Genomic DNA, 16,226 nt, shown 5'->3' on the forward strand with positions numbered 1-16,226 from the left:
ATGGTAATTGGCTTTGCTTTCTCTCTTGGTTCTGGCAGCTACGGGCTTGATTTTTAGCTTCTCTTCCATGAAAAAAGTAGTGTTTCACATTTCCAATGAATATGCCCAGCAGCATATGGATTGATATGGCTATTTGTGATATTGATAATAATAGGTGATTTTAGGTTTATTGTGGAACAGCAAATGAGACCATGTTGTGTCAAGTGGTGACCATAAAAGGCTGATGGAGTAAATATCTTGCGTTACTGCCCACATCTCAGGCTTGTGATCTTCCTATAGAGTTTTGGATTTGATGTGCTTTTAGTTTGATCTGACAGGATTTTTCTTCTGTTCTCAAAAATAACCAGGTTTAAAATATTTTTTGGCTGCCTTGTTACTCACTATTCCTGTCAAGAAAGAAACAGAAATCATTTGTTATATGCAAAGGCAAGAGTATACAGCTGAATCTCATAAGGGCCTGTAGTTTTTCTTCTGAAAGCTCTATTACAAATAATATGTGCTTAACCTTTTCAAAAGGTTATCTCTCTGGCCCCATCATCAAATTATTTGAGGCAAATTAAGTGGGATGTGGAGGTTGGAAACAGGTGTAAGAGCCAATGTATATGTTTCTATAGAAAGTTATGTGCTTGTTACTGTGTTACTAATCAGCTGCAGGGCTTTGTTATCTCTCCATTTGAATGCTTTATAATAGATTTGCCTCATTCATGTCCAAGGAGTGATTCTAAGAAGCCATTGAGTAGCATTCTGAAAAGGAAAAAAAAAACAGAACAAGTTATAACTAAATAAATGTATTTTTCAACCTTATTCATGTGATAGAGTAGGGCAACTCCCAAGTGACTCCCAAAAGCATTGTCAAGATTCTAAAGGTAGGTCCTTGTTAATGACAGCAGCTGAGATCATACACACTAGGGTCTTTGCTTTGACTTCAGGGATATGAGTGTTTCATTGTCAATGTTGATTTTCTTGAAAATTATTCAGATAATAATGTTTCTCCCAACCTTTTATTTTATTTTTTTAAAAAAAAATCATACTGGATCTATTTAATTTAGAATGATTTTTCTTTTTAAAAAACTTTTAGTATGGGAGATAAGAAGATGTAATATGAAATTTATTTTTTCCAAAGATAGGACAGCGACATAATGAAAGCAAAGCAGTGGCATCAAAGATTTGATTTCCAATCCCTCCATCAAATATGAAGCATGGGAGAGCAGGCAGGATTGGTGGTGATAGAGGTAGTGGGAAATGAAAGCTGAGAAGCAAGCATTGGCATCGTGAATGAATGCTGGGGAAGGAAGGTCTTGATATTTTGGACCTAACAAGATTTCTGGTTTTGATACTTCTATTTTGTGTTTCCCAATAGGGTGCTTCTCAGGTCTTCTGGATTTCTTGAACTTCCAGTCATTATGACATTTGAAGGACATCAGATGGGGAAAGGCTGCTTAAATAAAATAATTAATAAACAATGAATTATTTGCTTGGCCCTAGTCTGGCTTGCAAATAAGTACTTTCTCAAAAAAGAGCTGCATTTATAGTCTTCTGCCCACAATGATTGTAATTGTGACTATACTAATATCCTTAGTGAGTCATCTCAATATTCCCAATATTCCCTTCTTATATTTGGGAAAGGAAGCTTAATGAAAAAAAGGTTGATTCAACATTAATTGAAGTTGTGCTTTAAAAAAGTCTTAAAAGGAACTGATCTAAAATGACAGCAAATAATCCTGAATAATGAGGTTCCTGGTTTTATATTTCTTCTTAATTATTGTTGAATAATCCTCCTTTTATTCCTTTGAGAAACGTTAAATTGTGTTTTGGTCTTCTTTTTACTGCTTTACATTGCAGATTAAAAGAAAGAAATTTCTGAAAGGAAATCTAAACCTGCTCTTCAGGCTGTTTAGGGACTTGCTCAAGTGGAGTTATGAATAGCTCTGATAATGTAAGTACCATCCGATGCAGATTTTCAACTGTGCGTCTCTGCCCGGTGAATCCCTCCTACCGTTTCAAAGTAAATAGCTTTCTGTCCTACCTGTCAGCATTTGATCAATGTCTTTTTGATGACAGAATGAACTCTGGAAAAACAGCAGGAGAAAAGATAGGGATGATTATTATACACACTCTCTCTCTTTCTCTCTCTCTCTCTCTCACACACACACACACACACACAAGCTGAGGGGGAATGGAAGGACATGAGACCAAATACACTTAAACATACCTGGATGCAAGTGTATGAGAAAAAGGATTAGCAGATGACTGCTACTTGCTGGCCATAATCATAAAATTAGATGCTACATACAGCATTTACCCCAGCGCACAACTGTAATCCATACAAGTGGTTTCTTCTTGATGCATGAGCCAGACAGTGTCTTTATAAAAGGCAAACAACCTCCACAGTTCATTTTTCCCCCACTAGCACTTAAGGGTCATTAATCTGACACTGCAGTAAATGTATCATTCATTTTGCCTTTGCCCAGTTTCTCTCCTCAGTTTTTTTTCCTTTTGGTTGCCCCCCCCCCCCCCGCAAATGCCAAACTATTCAGCCAGAGGTTATTGATCAAGCAGAAAGGAGCAGAATTTGGATGCTTTTGAAAAAATATCTGATTGCCTCTGCTCTGAGATGGTATAAATCAGTTTTATTCATGGAGTAACATCCAAACATTAATTATCCAATGTTACCTACTGGAACAAAATGTATATTTATATTACTATTATTTAAATATTGTGTGCCTGAGTAATTAATACTTTTGATTATCTTTGTAATCTACTAGGATATTTTAACATTGCTGCTGCTGCTGCTGCTGATGGTGACTACAATTATTGTTACAAAATGTGGGCATCCTTTCCACAGCATTGGTTATCTTTCTTGGGCTGGCAAGCTGATTTTCCTCTCTTTTGACAGTGGCACATCTCAACTCTGAACTTCTGTGGGCCTTGAGGTCAGTCTGTTTTCTCAAACTAAATAATTCTTGGCTTGCCCTGTCTCTGAAAAGCTCTCTAGCAAGATTTCACAGGCAGCCTTATCAACCACCCCAATCTTAATCCTTCTAGTCAGTTTCTAGTCAATTTCACAATCCTAGGGAAAAGAAATTCCTGGCTTCATTTTCTCTATTTCTGTTATAAGAAGTGTGCACTGAACTCTTTCTTCACCATATTTCCCAGTTTACTAGCTCGAGACATTGTTCCTCCCCCCCCCCCGCAACACCCAGCATACATACACATAGAGACTCTACAGTGCAATGTGCAGTCATGGTAGGAGTGCCAGGGAAGTGCCTGGCTGCAATACTACAGTTTCATTCCATCAGCAGTATTTCTAGTGGGAAAGTTTAGGCAGGAAATATTACATATTGATGGACAAATTGCTTTCCTGTCAAACCAGCAGCTCAGATGTGGGGAGTGGGAATGGCCAAATGAGTAAGGCATATTCTGAAAGCATGTTGGGGAGGACGGAAATGACTCCCCATTTTCTTGGTAGAGTGGAGTGTGGGTGAATGGAATGTCATTATTCCAGGAGCTGCTGTAGCTCAAGGGGCAGGTTACTGACTCAGTGAACATTTTGCACTCTCCTATTGATCAGGTGGGAACCAATTGGTGCCTGATGTTCTCTACCTGTTTTTAGTGTTCCAAGATCAGCTGGAGGGAAGATGATTGTTTTGAAATACTTTGAAGGCATTGGATGAGTGAAAACAGTGCTGTGGAAGTACTCAGAGTTTTGCAGTGTGTGGTGTGGCCACAAAAAGAAAAAAAAAGTATATAATTTTTGCTAATAAATAATCTAACTATGCAATGCTAAATAATAGCAGTGCAAGTGTGTTGCTGTGGAAACACAGCCCTGTCCTACATTAAGTTCAACAAGTAACAAAAAGTATTGTTCATGCTGAGTGCATAGATTCTTGGTTATTTTATTCTGTGGTCTTCCATCTATGTCTTGAACACAGATGCATGGAAGACCTGGATTAGCTATTTTGAAAAAGAGGAAACTTAAAAGAGGTCTAGAATATGCATTGGGATATGGGGCTGCTTTCCTGCTACATATGAATCTAGAAAGGGAGAGAACTAGCTCCTAGGACCTAACTGGGCTAAAATTTAATTTTCAGTGTAAATATAGAGTGGACTACTAAGACAGCATTTCTTCAAGAATGACCATAACTGACTTCTCCAAAAATAGAAAGAAGATTGGAATCTGGCAAACAAGAGATCTGAGAGACTTGAAGGAGAAGGCATGAAATATTCAAAATCAACCCCAATATTAGGATTCTCTTTCTTGATGATTAACCAATAGCTTATGGACTGATTTATTGTTTTAATTTTTCCCATACAATCTACTTGCAGTGGAAGTAGCTCCATGTGTATCTCTGAGCTTATGGATGGCTATTTCCTTTTCCTTGATCTCTCCCTATGCTAGGTTATTTTCTAGATCCTGCTTTCCCTTCTTCCTCTTGCTTCCATCCAAATGCGATATTTGTTTTTACCATGGATCAGGACAAAAAGGATGTTTTTCAAAAGATTACAGAGACCAGCACTTACTAGAAACAGTAGATCTGTGTGATTTGGAATGGAATAGGAAGACTATATTTTACACAAACTAACTTAGTCATGCATAGACTACCCCCAATGTGTTTCTATTTTGTATTTTTAACAAAATGCAGCTGGGTAGACTATAAATTAAAGGGAAGGCTTACTTCTGTAGAACTTTTTCATCTTGTGTTGTTTCTCCATTAAAAATCCCTGGCTGCTGCTTTTTTGTTTGTTTGCTATTTGGTCTGCAAGGAATAAGATGTAGCTATCGGGGGGGGGGGGGGGGGAGTTGAGCAAGCAGCTGAGGGGGATATTTTTGGTAAAAATAGCCAAAGGGAAAAGAGTTCATAGCCCTCCCTCTGATCAGTCTTACTATCCATGCAGCCTCTCTGTGGTTTTTAAAACAAAGGAAGCATCAGGGACATTCTTTATGCAATGCAACCTTGGATTCTGCTTTATAAGCTTTTTAGAGCATGGCTTAGATTGAACCTTTTTCATTTGTCAAGCCATATTAGAACATTCAGATACAAACATTTATACAGTGTCTATATACTTGCTGTGTATAGAGCAGTATCATCATATGATAACTATTAGGGAAATGTATCAAGTAGCTTTTGAATCCAAACACAAATCATTTTAAATACCAGTTTTGCTTCTCCAAAGCGAAGTGACCTTTCCACAAATGCAGTGTAACTCTTTAAATGATGGTTCATGAAATGAGAGGTAACAGACTTGTAAAACATGCTGACAAATGGCATGCTTGTTTAATTTAAAGAATCCAGAGTGAAGAGAGAGACAGGAGGGTTTCCCTACACACTTTTGCCTCTTTCCAAAATATCTGGCCAGGCAGACAGTGAGACTCTACAATGGGCTATTGGCAAGAATATCTTTAAATAATCAACCACTTTAGATATTTAAGCTTTTGCCAAGTAGCTGTTTCCCATTTAGTGTTTTTGGTGTGATAAAATATGTATAAATTCTAGTTTAGTAGAGAAACTCAGCAAGAACAATCAGGCGGTAACAAATGTCAGTTCACTTTGCTTGATTTTTAGTACCAGAAGATTTAATTTCAAAGTATTTCTGAGCGTGAAGCAATGTTAAGATGTAACAGGAAATATAACATTGGTGGCATTATACATATTGTGGCATCTCAACATTACTTTATATTCTTTTCCATTGTGAAAACAAAAGAAAGGGTTTATCTCTTAATCTTCTGCAGTGTTTAATAGAGAGATAGTTAAAATAGTCTGTGAGTAGGGAAGGGGGTGCATTTGCTTTGGAGGGAGTGCCTGCAAGCCTCTTTAATTCCAGAAGGGTTTTTCTGATGGGTACGGACTGCTGCTTTTCAAGTCTCACGGTTAGCATTTGCTTTTGTGCATGTCTTGCTTTGGGATATGCAAGAATTGTTTTCTATTCATTACTCCATTCATTTCCATTATTAAGCTTTCATTCATTAGTTAGAATTGCAGTTACTTAATTATTGATCACCTCATTCTCTTCATAATTTGCATACATTTTCATTTGCCATTAATTTCATTGGGATAGGCAATTCATCTTCTACTTTTAATGCCAGTGGTTCCCATTCAAACATGAGAGGCTTTCTTGGAGATGTTGGTATTAATCCCAATGTATTGCTTTTACTGTTCTCCACTCCATCCCCTCACAAGGTGCCTTCCTATGACCTTTAGAGGCTTACATGTCATTCTTAAAGAAATGGGAACCAATTTTTTTAAAAAAAAGAGTTATGGATTAAAAAAAACTAATTTGAAATTCTTTTTTCTCCATTCCTACTCATTCTGTCCATGGAAATAAATGTAGCAATTGGGGATTGTTTTCCATTTTATTACTTATTTATTTCTTTAGTGGTCTTGTGTCATCAATTTCTCTGTGGTCTTGTGGACCACATCAGTTGTAGCCAACTTTAACTGGTGGCTAATTTTCCAATTATGTAGCAATGAACCAATTAAAACAATGAACAAGAACAATATTAATAAACAATATCCTAATATGATGTGAAAAACATTTCCCATATAAATGATTACTATCTGCAGGAGGGCCATTTCCACTTAAGTCCTTGAAGACTTCCTGCAATAAACAGGTCTTGATAGCTTTCCTGACTTTCAAACTGGTTGGGGCTAGCATGTCTTTGCATCAAATATGAATGATTACCTCTAGCTTTATTATGAACATTCACAAAATTAGATTATGCAATTCCAGGAGTAAAGAAATACTGGATAGATAAATGTTGGATAGAAATTCCAGTAATAAAAGAGAGGAAAGAGGTATAATTTCCTTCAGAAGAAAGGTGAAGGTCTGTTTGTTTATTTATTGAATTTATATAGCCACCCAGCTCAGCCTTGTTACTGTAGCTCACCATACAAAAAACATGAAACCAAAGATATCATAAAAGCAAATTACAATGTACCCAAAGCCCCTAAAAACTGTCCACACAGTCAAAATCCCATACATTCAATGCCCAAGTAACAACTTGGCCCCAACATCTGGGGGGAAAGCCACGTTTTCAAGGTTTTCCAGAAGGCCAAGAGGATTGGTGATGCCCAGATCTCAGGGGAGAGGCTGTTCCATAGGGAAGGTACTGCAACATAGAAGGTTTGCTTCCTGGTCCTACTAGATGGCATTGTTTCACAGAAGGTACCTGGGGCTTGCCCACCTTTTTGGATCTGATGGGAGGCCCATACACAATTGAGGACAAATAGTGCAAATAACCTAGTCCTGTGACATGTAAGGTTTTATGGGTGACCACCAGTACCTTAAATTATCTCAGGAAATTTACTGGGAGCCAATATAGCTTGCAAAGCAGTGGTGTTATGTGGGCATACTGGGTGTACCCAAAATTGCCTGCACTGCTGCATTTTGGACCAGCTGCAGTTCTGAACACTTTTCAAGGGCAGCACCATGTAGAGCATACTGCAAGATGATTGCAATGATTCAAGCATCAGGGCAATTCACAATGGCTGTTTTTTCCTTCTTTCTGTGATATTTTTCCAGAAAGGTATATTTTTACCAATTTCCCTTATCCCCCCAGATTTCTTCATGGCTTCCCAAATCTTGAGTGCTTGTGTCACACAATGGCCCTGTATCCAGGAAGGTTACAAGCAAGACTGAATGTTAGCGCCCTGCCCCAGCTAATTTATTGGGGCCAAACTGCCTCTGATTCTGGAAGTGGCATATAAGGCTAAGAAACACTCATAAACTTATCGTCCATAAATTTTTCTAGTCCTCTGTTAAATACTCTAAATATGTATTATATAGAAGTATACGATCTTGAACTTCTTGGAATTTAGCTTTAATGGATTATTCTAGATTTTAAGTTTCTAAGAAAGGAAGAAAAAAAAAATTATGCCATGCCAACCTCTCCAAAATGTGTAATTTTTCCATGTGAGGGAACCGTTCAAGTTGACTAATCATTTTGCTCCCTCTATATATTTTCTGCATTTTTTAGCTCTTGGGGATGTGGGGGGAGTCTTTTGAGGGCCACTTAACATTATGTTGGCTGAGGCTAACAGGGTGAGTATGTTCACATCACACATGTCAGCAGGACTGAGCTGTGGGTGTGTAGGAGGGAAATTGGATTTCTTTTTTTAAACTGTCATATGGCTGTTTTAGGGCTTATTTGATTATGACAGTGTTAATGTGTTTTACCATTAAAAGGGTGAGAAATTGTACTGTCACTTTTCAGCAAATATTCAGAGTCCTCTCAAGGCCTTCGAAAGGGGACTCAGAAGGAGAGTTGTATATCCTTTTCTGTGTTTTTTCTAGCCAAAATATTGTAATTTCCCTTTTAAGGTAATTTCGGATATCCAGTGTAAAAGATCTCCAGTGGCAGTACTAAATTATATAATATAGAAACACCTTCATATTGCCCTGAAATCTGCAGAACAGTTGGCTGTATTTTTTTCCTATGCAATCCAGCTCAAATAACATATGAATTAGGACTGGCTAGCGCTCTGGATTTGAAGGGCAAAATGTGGTTTGGAGCATGTGTGAGTGTAGAAGCATCATCGGCTGGGAACGCCTGAAAACAGCTGCATCCTCTCCTGGGCTCACATGGTTGACCTCTGCAGCTGCCATATGACCTCTGGAAAAGACCCATTTGCTTTCAGGTGTCCTTGGCAGGTGCTGTGTGCATGAAATCACATTTTGCCCTTCCAACCCAAAATGCTACAGCCCTAACATTAATGCCACATGTTATTCATTAAAAACAAAGGTTCTTAGATCATTTCTCAATGGAATTACTATGTTTATCATCATCATCATCATCATCATCATCATTTTTATAACTTTATTAAATTTTAAAAACAGAAAGATAAAAACTAACAAGAACTAATTAGCAAGAAAAAGTATAGAAGAAAAAGAAAGAATAAAGAGAAAGAAGGAATGCAAAAGTGCAGAAGAAGAAAGAAAAAGAAACAGAAATACAAAAAAAGAATGACTTCCAATTTCTTTTAACAGCAGATATAAGTAAAATATACATTAAACTCTTACTCTAAAATTACAGCTTAACATCCATTTTTTCTATAATCTATTAACTTTACTAATCATCAGATCCATATATCATAATATCATTTTTTTCTGTTTCCCACAAAAAGTCCAAAAGGGGCTTCCAGTTAGCATTAAAATTAGTCAATGTCTTTTCTTTAATCAAAACTGGCCATTTCGCCATCTCAGCTAACTCCATGAACTTTACCATCCATTCTTCCACTGTAGGTAATATTGAGTCTTTCCACCTTTGAGCATATAGAAGTCTCGCTGCAGCTGTTATATATAAAAGCAAAGGTCCATGAGATTTATCATCATCTTCATCATAATCATAATCATCACAGCTCCTCCTGCTTCAGTTGATAAGAGAGAACAGGCTTGGCAAAAAGGGAGAGAGGGTTTACAAATAGGAAGGGCTAGAGTGCATGTATAACAACTGTCAATTCACCAGCTAATGCTGAGATTTCAGAATAAAGAACTTGCAAAGGGCAGACATAATTTGGTTCTGCTCCATGCTTGTTTGTGTGTTTTGTGGTAGTAGCCAGACAGTCTCTTGTGATTTTATTCCCCTTGAATTTATTCAGGTACAAGTCAAAAGCTAATGCCTATTGGAGAAGATCATTGTTATATATTCATTTCATTTTTAAAAAATGGATGATGGTTCTTCACTATGACCACCTTAATTGCTGTCAGGTGTTGGGAAAATGTTGGGAGTCCTGCTTTTTAATTTGCTGCTGTTTCTCCTGCCCCCTCCCCACCTCCAAAGCAGCATATAGATTTGCCCAGTGCTGAATATAAAATCCAGCAGTGAGACTCTTTTTAAATGGAGGTGAGCAAAGGTGACCCGAACAAGAGTTTGTTCATTCCAGTGTGTGCACTGAATGATGAGAGATGCATATAGCAGGAAGAAGGACATCCAAAACATGCAGTATGGATTGCAGAGGGTTTGTGTGTGCATATATACATGAGTATATGTATATTGAGATGTGTGTGTATAGATATATTATTAAAGCTATAGAGAAGCAAGTTTATCTTTAATACTTTGTACACTATACTCGTAATTTGGCAACTTTAAATTTTAAGAAAGCCATCTATTCTTTATTTGATTTAAATAATTATGGTTTGGTCCAAAGTTGAATAAATTACCTGTGTACACAAAGGAGGAAGGGCAGCAGGGCTAGTCAGTTCCATTTCAAAGTATGGACCCAAATGGAAATGCTAGTATAGTGAGCAACAACATATAAAGGCTTGTTTGGTTCGAAAAGTAGAGTTTTAAAGAATAGTATACAAAGGACTGTGTGTGAATGGGGATGGGTGGATGTTAACCACATTAAATAGAAAAAAGGACATTTTTAATTAAGATGAATCACATCTACTTACATGTATACCTATCTGAACCACAAATGATACATCTGTTATTTCAAGCAGCATCTACACTTTCTCCATGAAGGTATCTAAAAATCAGGAGGAGTTTGTAGCACTTTTTCAGGCTAGCTCATTTTAGTAAAAGGTATAAGCCTTCATGAACTACAGCTCACTTCATCAGATGCATGCATGTAACTGATGAAAGCTTTACCTTTTAATAAAATGTGTCAATCCGAAAAGGAGCAACCAGACTTATGATGTTTGGCTACTATAGACTAACCCAGCTTTCCTCTTACAACATCTCTAATAAGTTATCTTTTCTCTTTAGAATTCTGCAAGGAGCTGAAAGTATTACATGTGATTTTTTTAAAAAAATTCAAATTCAAATTGAAACAAATTGAAACAAATGCAGGTTTCCACAGTAATGCTTGGGAACTGTAATGAATGAGCAGAGGAAGGTATTGCATTGGGCTGATGACTGTGGCAAGTGAGAACAATGTCCTGTGCCAGATTTGGGTGTCTGTCATGGATAGGAGGCTCAGGATGACATGGCACACAGTGGCTCTGACTTCTGTTGAGGGTACCCGCACAAGTCCATGTAGGAAGAATATCCTAGTAAGTGACAATCCAGATTAACAATACGGTAAGAGCACAGGAATAGAAGTGAGTGGGGAAACAGAGCTGGATTCACTGATGTATAAATCAGGATTTTGCAAACTAAGGATGATGGTTGAATGCAAAGAAAGGATGTAAGTCACTTTTTAACAGCGCTATCTTTTTACACTCACCTTCTTCTCCAATGAAAAGAATATCTGTAGCTCAGGGTTGACCTGTGGAGTCCTTGGTGCTCTCTGAGCTTGGTATTTGCTTGCAGATGTTTCACTTCCTGACTAGGTACCATCATCAGTGCACTTCACTCTCTTCTGCTCCTCAAAAGAAGAAGAAACAAAAATGGAAAGAGACCATTTTTTAAAAACTGCTTATTTGGTTTGCTATTCACAAAACAAGTTTTCTGATCCAAAATCGAGGAACCTGAAGGATTTCTTTTTCAACAGCCTGGACCATGATAGATATTCATGTAAAGATCACTTTTAGGAGTTAGAGTGTTTTATAATGTAACTCCCACATAGCCATTTGAAAAACTTCAAGCAGTCACTGAAATTGAACCACAAGGTGGTTGGTTGAACCATGAAGTATGTATATAATCTGATGACTACAGACCGTAGAAATGCTTTATGGATATTATTATATCATCATCATCATCATCATCATCATCATCATCATCATCATCATCAATACTGTATTTCTATAAGCATTACCAAGATGTGCTCAACAAATTACATTAAAACAATGAACATATATAAACACAAAATAAACTTTAAAGCATGAAAACTTCTAAAAGCAATTCAAAAGATCAAATTGAACAGCCATGATTTAACCTCTTTAAAATGCCAAGAGACTTTTCCAGTTTCAGAGTGTTATAGACAAAAGCTTTTCATACATAACCAGCAAATGGATCTTTCACCCGTGAGGGATATTAAGCTCCTACTGGAAAGACTCATAAGTAAGACAGGTAGCCCTTTATATCAGTGGTTCTCAACTTTTAGATCTTAAGTTCCACCAATCACTGTATTAAAGACCTGGGTCTTAAGTTCACTTTCCAGGTCACGTATATGTTTACAGTCATCCAGGTATTACATTTAGCAGGTCATAAAAAGTTCACCAATACTGGTGGCAACATTTTTTAATGGTTATAATAGTAAAATAATGAGATAGAGCTAACTGGGGCTGAAGCACTGCTTGTTCCAGGGACCATATTTCTCCTAAGCCCAAATGAAAACATACTTCCAATTAATGAATGGCAGCTAACTAGTGTAGCATATTGTCTGAATATATCTTGGGTCCCAAATCCAAAACTTTCAGAAGCTACACTAGTCCCAGATTTGAAGAAACACTCTAGTGAGGTACTCAGTTCTCTTTGCCTCAGTACATGTAATGGTATGTGGGAATGACTTTGGGAGACAGGGGGAAGAGCCACAGCCAGGGGAGCGGTTGGATAAGAGGCAGCTTAGCCTGCAGCAGGAATGTGGGCATGGCAAATGTCTCAGAATGGACCCTTCCTAGTTTCTTGGGATGTAAAGGCAATGGGGGACAAATCTACCTTCAGATTTGCAAGATTCTGTTAATGTAACCTTTCAATAAAGTAGAATTAGTTCATTTAGGTGTGCTTCCTGTCAGAACTACTTCACAAGTCTGATATCAATCTTGCAACTCTGAAAGTACATTTCTCCCCCATCACCTTTCAGCCCAAGAAATTAGGAAGGGTCCCTTCTGAGCCATTTGCCATGCCTACGTTCCTGCTGTGAGCTAAGCTGCCTCTTATCTGACTGTTCCCTGGCTGTGGCTCTTTCCCCTGTCTCCCAAGGTCATTCCCACATATCTCTACTGTGTATCAACTAGAGATGGTTACTTTCTTTGCTCATTTTTCTCATGGGCCATTTTTAGTTGGGGATGAAAAACCTCTGGCTTGCTTTTTCTTCCTGAGGTTCACATGTCAGGGAGGAAGGAAGGAAGGAAGGAAGGGAAGGAAGGAAGGGAAGGAAGGGAAGGAAGGAGGGAAGGAAGGAAGGAGGGAAGGAAGGAAGGAAGGAAGGACGGACGGACGGAAGGAAGGACGGACCCAATCACTCTCTATAATAGGGGCTGGAGTTAGGGAAGGAGGTAAGCTTTGACAGATGACTAGACCCAAGAGTTTAGCCACCTGTCAAAACTTGGTAAAAGACAGATGCTCCTGGGAGTGGGTGGGGCTGTGACATCTATGTGTGTGGGGGGGGGGAGGGGGGAGCAAGTGGTCACATGATAAAAGCAGCATTGGAGCAACATGATGCAAGCTCCACCCTTTCTGTATATGTGTTGTGATGTCATGTGCACATATCAAGTGCCAGAGCATGCATTGTGACATTGTGACACAGCTTTCATCCTCTTGGAAAAGTGGTGAATCCTGTGGACACACCTGGGAGGAGGCTGTCTTTAAAGCAGGAGAATCTCTCCTGCTTGACCAGGCAGTTTTCCCATAACCTACAGATCTGATACTGGTCCTGTAAAGCTGATACCTTGGTGGTGAAACTGTCTGATTAAGCTGGTGAGAATGGCAGACCAAGAGGCTTTTTGTGCTCCAGGACTCTAAATCCACAGATCAAAGACTGGGTGTGTAAAGAATAATTTATCTCAGATTATTCTCCAACCCATGGCAACAGAAGCAGGAAAAAATGGGAAGATAACCTCCTAGCATCTGCCAGCCCACTTGAAGAAAGTCTGATAGACACTGGAGGAGATAGCTTGGTGGAATAAGAAAGACCCTGGCTTGCCACATGCCCCCCAGTACCTGTCAGATTTTGGGGGATACTTTGAAATATGTGCTTAGTGCTTATTCAGCAGAATGCTGAACTCACATTTAAAAGTAATTTGACAAACAGCTGGCAGAAGAGGGCTTGTTTTGTGCAGTGGACGATTTCCTTCCCATTTCAGTTCATAACCACCACCCTTCCAGGCCTATTGGCTGCCTTTTAGGATGGGTGACAGGCACTGCTAGGTTGAGGGCCATGAGGATTGGTGAAAAAAGCAATGAGACATCAGTTCCATGTGATTGTAGGATTGGAATGTCAAGATGTGTCTGCCATCTCTCCCTGCTTCTTTATCAGCCAGACCTCCCATTGTAAGAGAAATGGGGCAAGTGGCCAGACATTTTTTTTTCCTGCCAGGTCTCTAATTCCACAGAGCTGAACTATTAATAATCTTAATAGTTAACAATGGTCATGGGGGATATTCTCTCAAACAGCAGGGAGAGCCGTCTAAAACACTGTGTCCAGTTTTGGTTGCCACAATGCAAAAAGGATGCTCATGAACTAGAAAGAGTGCAGAGGAGAACAACAAAAATGGTTAGGGGTGTGGGAGCTAAATGCTATGAGTTAAAAGAATTGAGTATATTTACCCTAAAGAGGAAAAGCTAAGGGGAGACATGACAGCAGTCTTCCAATACTTGAAGAACTTTCACAGAGAAGAGGGTCTGGATTTATTTTCCATAGTACTGGAAGGGAGAATAAGAATCAGCGAGTAGAAGCTTAATAGATATAGAGTTCCAAACTTGAAATAAGAAGGAATTTCCTGACTCTGAGAGCTATGAATCAGTCTGTCTTCTGGACTCATGGATACTCAGTGGAAGTTTTCAAACTAAGGCTGAACAGCCATTTGTCTGGGATGATCTGAGGATACATGCCTGGTGCAGGGGTTGGACTAGGTCCCTTCCTACCCTATGATTCTATGATTCAGTCCCTTCTGCCCATGCCACACCTGTTTTCTCTCTACCACTGCACCATGCTGGCCCTCCACCTGCCACCACTACTGGTAGTCAGCTGCTGTTCAAGGTGATCTAGGTCCTTTGAACAAGGGGCGAGACCTTGTGAGTACAGGAATAGGGGCTGGTTTCAAAGAAGCAGACTTTCCCACTGACAAAAGCATGGTCATGGACCTGCATCAGCCTAAAGCAACTGGGAATATCCCAGTCCCTGACCACATCATAAATCACACTGTTGATGAAGCAACTTAGATTGTATTCCTAGCAATAATTATACTGGGACAAGAGGGAAAACATTACTTTAAGATTAGAAAATGCTGACTTTAAGTTGCTTCAGCTATGAGGTAGGGATAAGATAGAAATAGTGACCTGAGGATATGTCATATAAAAAAAGTTGCTCTGACATATTTATAGTGGATTAAGGAGGTAATGAGGATGAGACCCAAGAAACAAAATTATTAACAATGGTTTTCACTGTTTGAACTCCTCAGTTGTGGGAAATACAGCTAAAGGCTGTAGGGCTGCCAGGAAGACAAGCACTAAACATCATGCATAATTAGACCTTTTCTGTATACTCTGTATTCTGTTGGGGCTATACAGAGAAACTGTGTGTGAGAGAGAGAAAGAGATGGGTCATGGACATCATCATATGTGTTTTTCCATTTCCTCCCCCTTGTAGTGACATCATACTTATATTTTTTTGCCTATGATTTCATCACTCCATCTCTCTCTCTCTCTCTCTCTCTCTCTCTATCTATCTATCTATCTACCGCAAGTGGTAGGATGAATACAGCTCTATACTTCTGCATGAGCACTTATGTAGAATGAGCTCATGTACTTCATAAGCAAAAATAAATGAAACTAGGCTAGCCGTCATATCAGGGCAGGATTTTATCATTTTAAGGTCTTCTTGTTGCATTGTTATACACTATTCTTACTCCCAGCAATGAATGAAGAATATACATTTTGTAGGTAGCAAGGGGCAGGAATGATAGGATTGTCAGTGATAACTGGTGTTTGTGACTATAAATCTTTCTATAAGTAGGAGTTGCTTTTATTATTTTTTTGCTGAAAAAAACAGTGATAGGCACATGTGAGTTTATGAAAGGAAACTACAATGAAGCATCTGTATAAGATTAAAGAAGGCGTTACTGAAGAATCAACATGAGAGAATGCGCATGCAACCTTTTAGCAGTCCTCCCTAATTAAATATAGAAGCAAGTTCTGGTTTTGCTGAAGTGTGCAACCTGTATGTCCAGCCCAAAGGCAGAAGTGACGACAATGCATTTGGGGTACATATTCTGTAACCGTTGCATACATTTAAAAGATTAATCCAAAAATGATTTTCTATAGCATGTGAATTCGAATTCTGTGAAGGGGTGGGATGAATTGGATTTGCAAATTTGAAAGGTACAGTTTATTTCAGCCCTGTGTTTAGCCCCCCTACAAATGAGATCAGAAATAGGAGGATCTGTCCTTGCTATGGATATGGCCT

At 38.7% G+C, this 16,226-nt stretch overlaps 1 long non-coding RNA gene across 2 annotated transcripts in view; it reads left to right on the top strand.

Moving 5' to 3' along the window:
• The window catches only part of LOC148213792 (uncharacterized), a 189,720-nt gene that overhangs the window by 133,596 nt on the left and 39,898 nt on the right, over positions 1 to 16,226 (top strand). For both annotated transcript variants that reach the window (XR_015793817.1, XR_015793818.1), the window contains 2 exons: positions 1,843 to 1,936; positions 2,766 to 2,933. This is a non-coding gene — a long non-coding RNA (uncharacterized LOC148213792). The remainder of the gene's footprint in view (positions 1 to 1,842; positions 1,937 to 2,765; positions 2,934 to 16,226) is intronic.

The sequence above is a fragment of the Python bivittatus genome, unplaced genomic scaffold, assembly GCF_059951505.1.
Source record: "Python bivittatus isolate LINGU-HERP-01145 unplaced genomic scaffold, Pbiv_v1 ctg000850_np1212, whole genome shotgun sequence".
NCBI lineage: Eukaryota > Metazoa > Chordata > Lepidosauria > Squamata > Pythonidae > Python > Python bivittatus.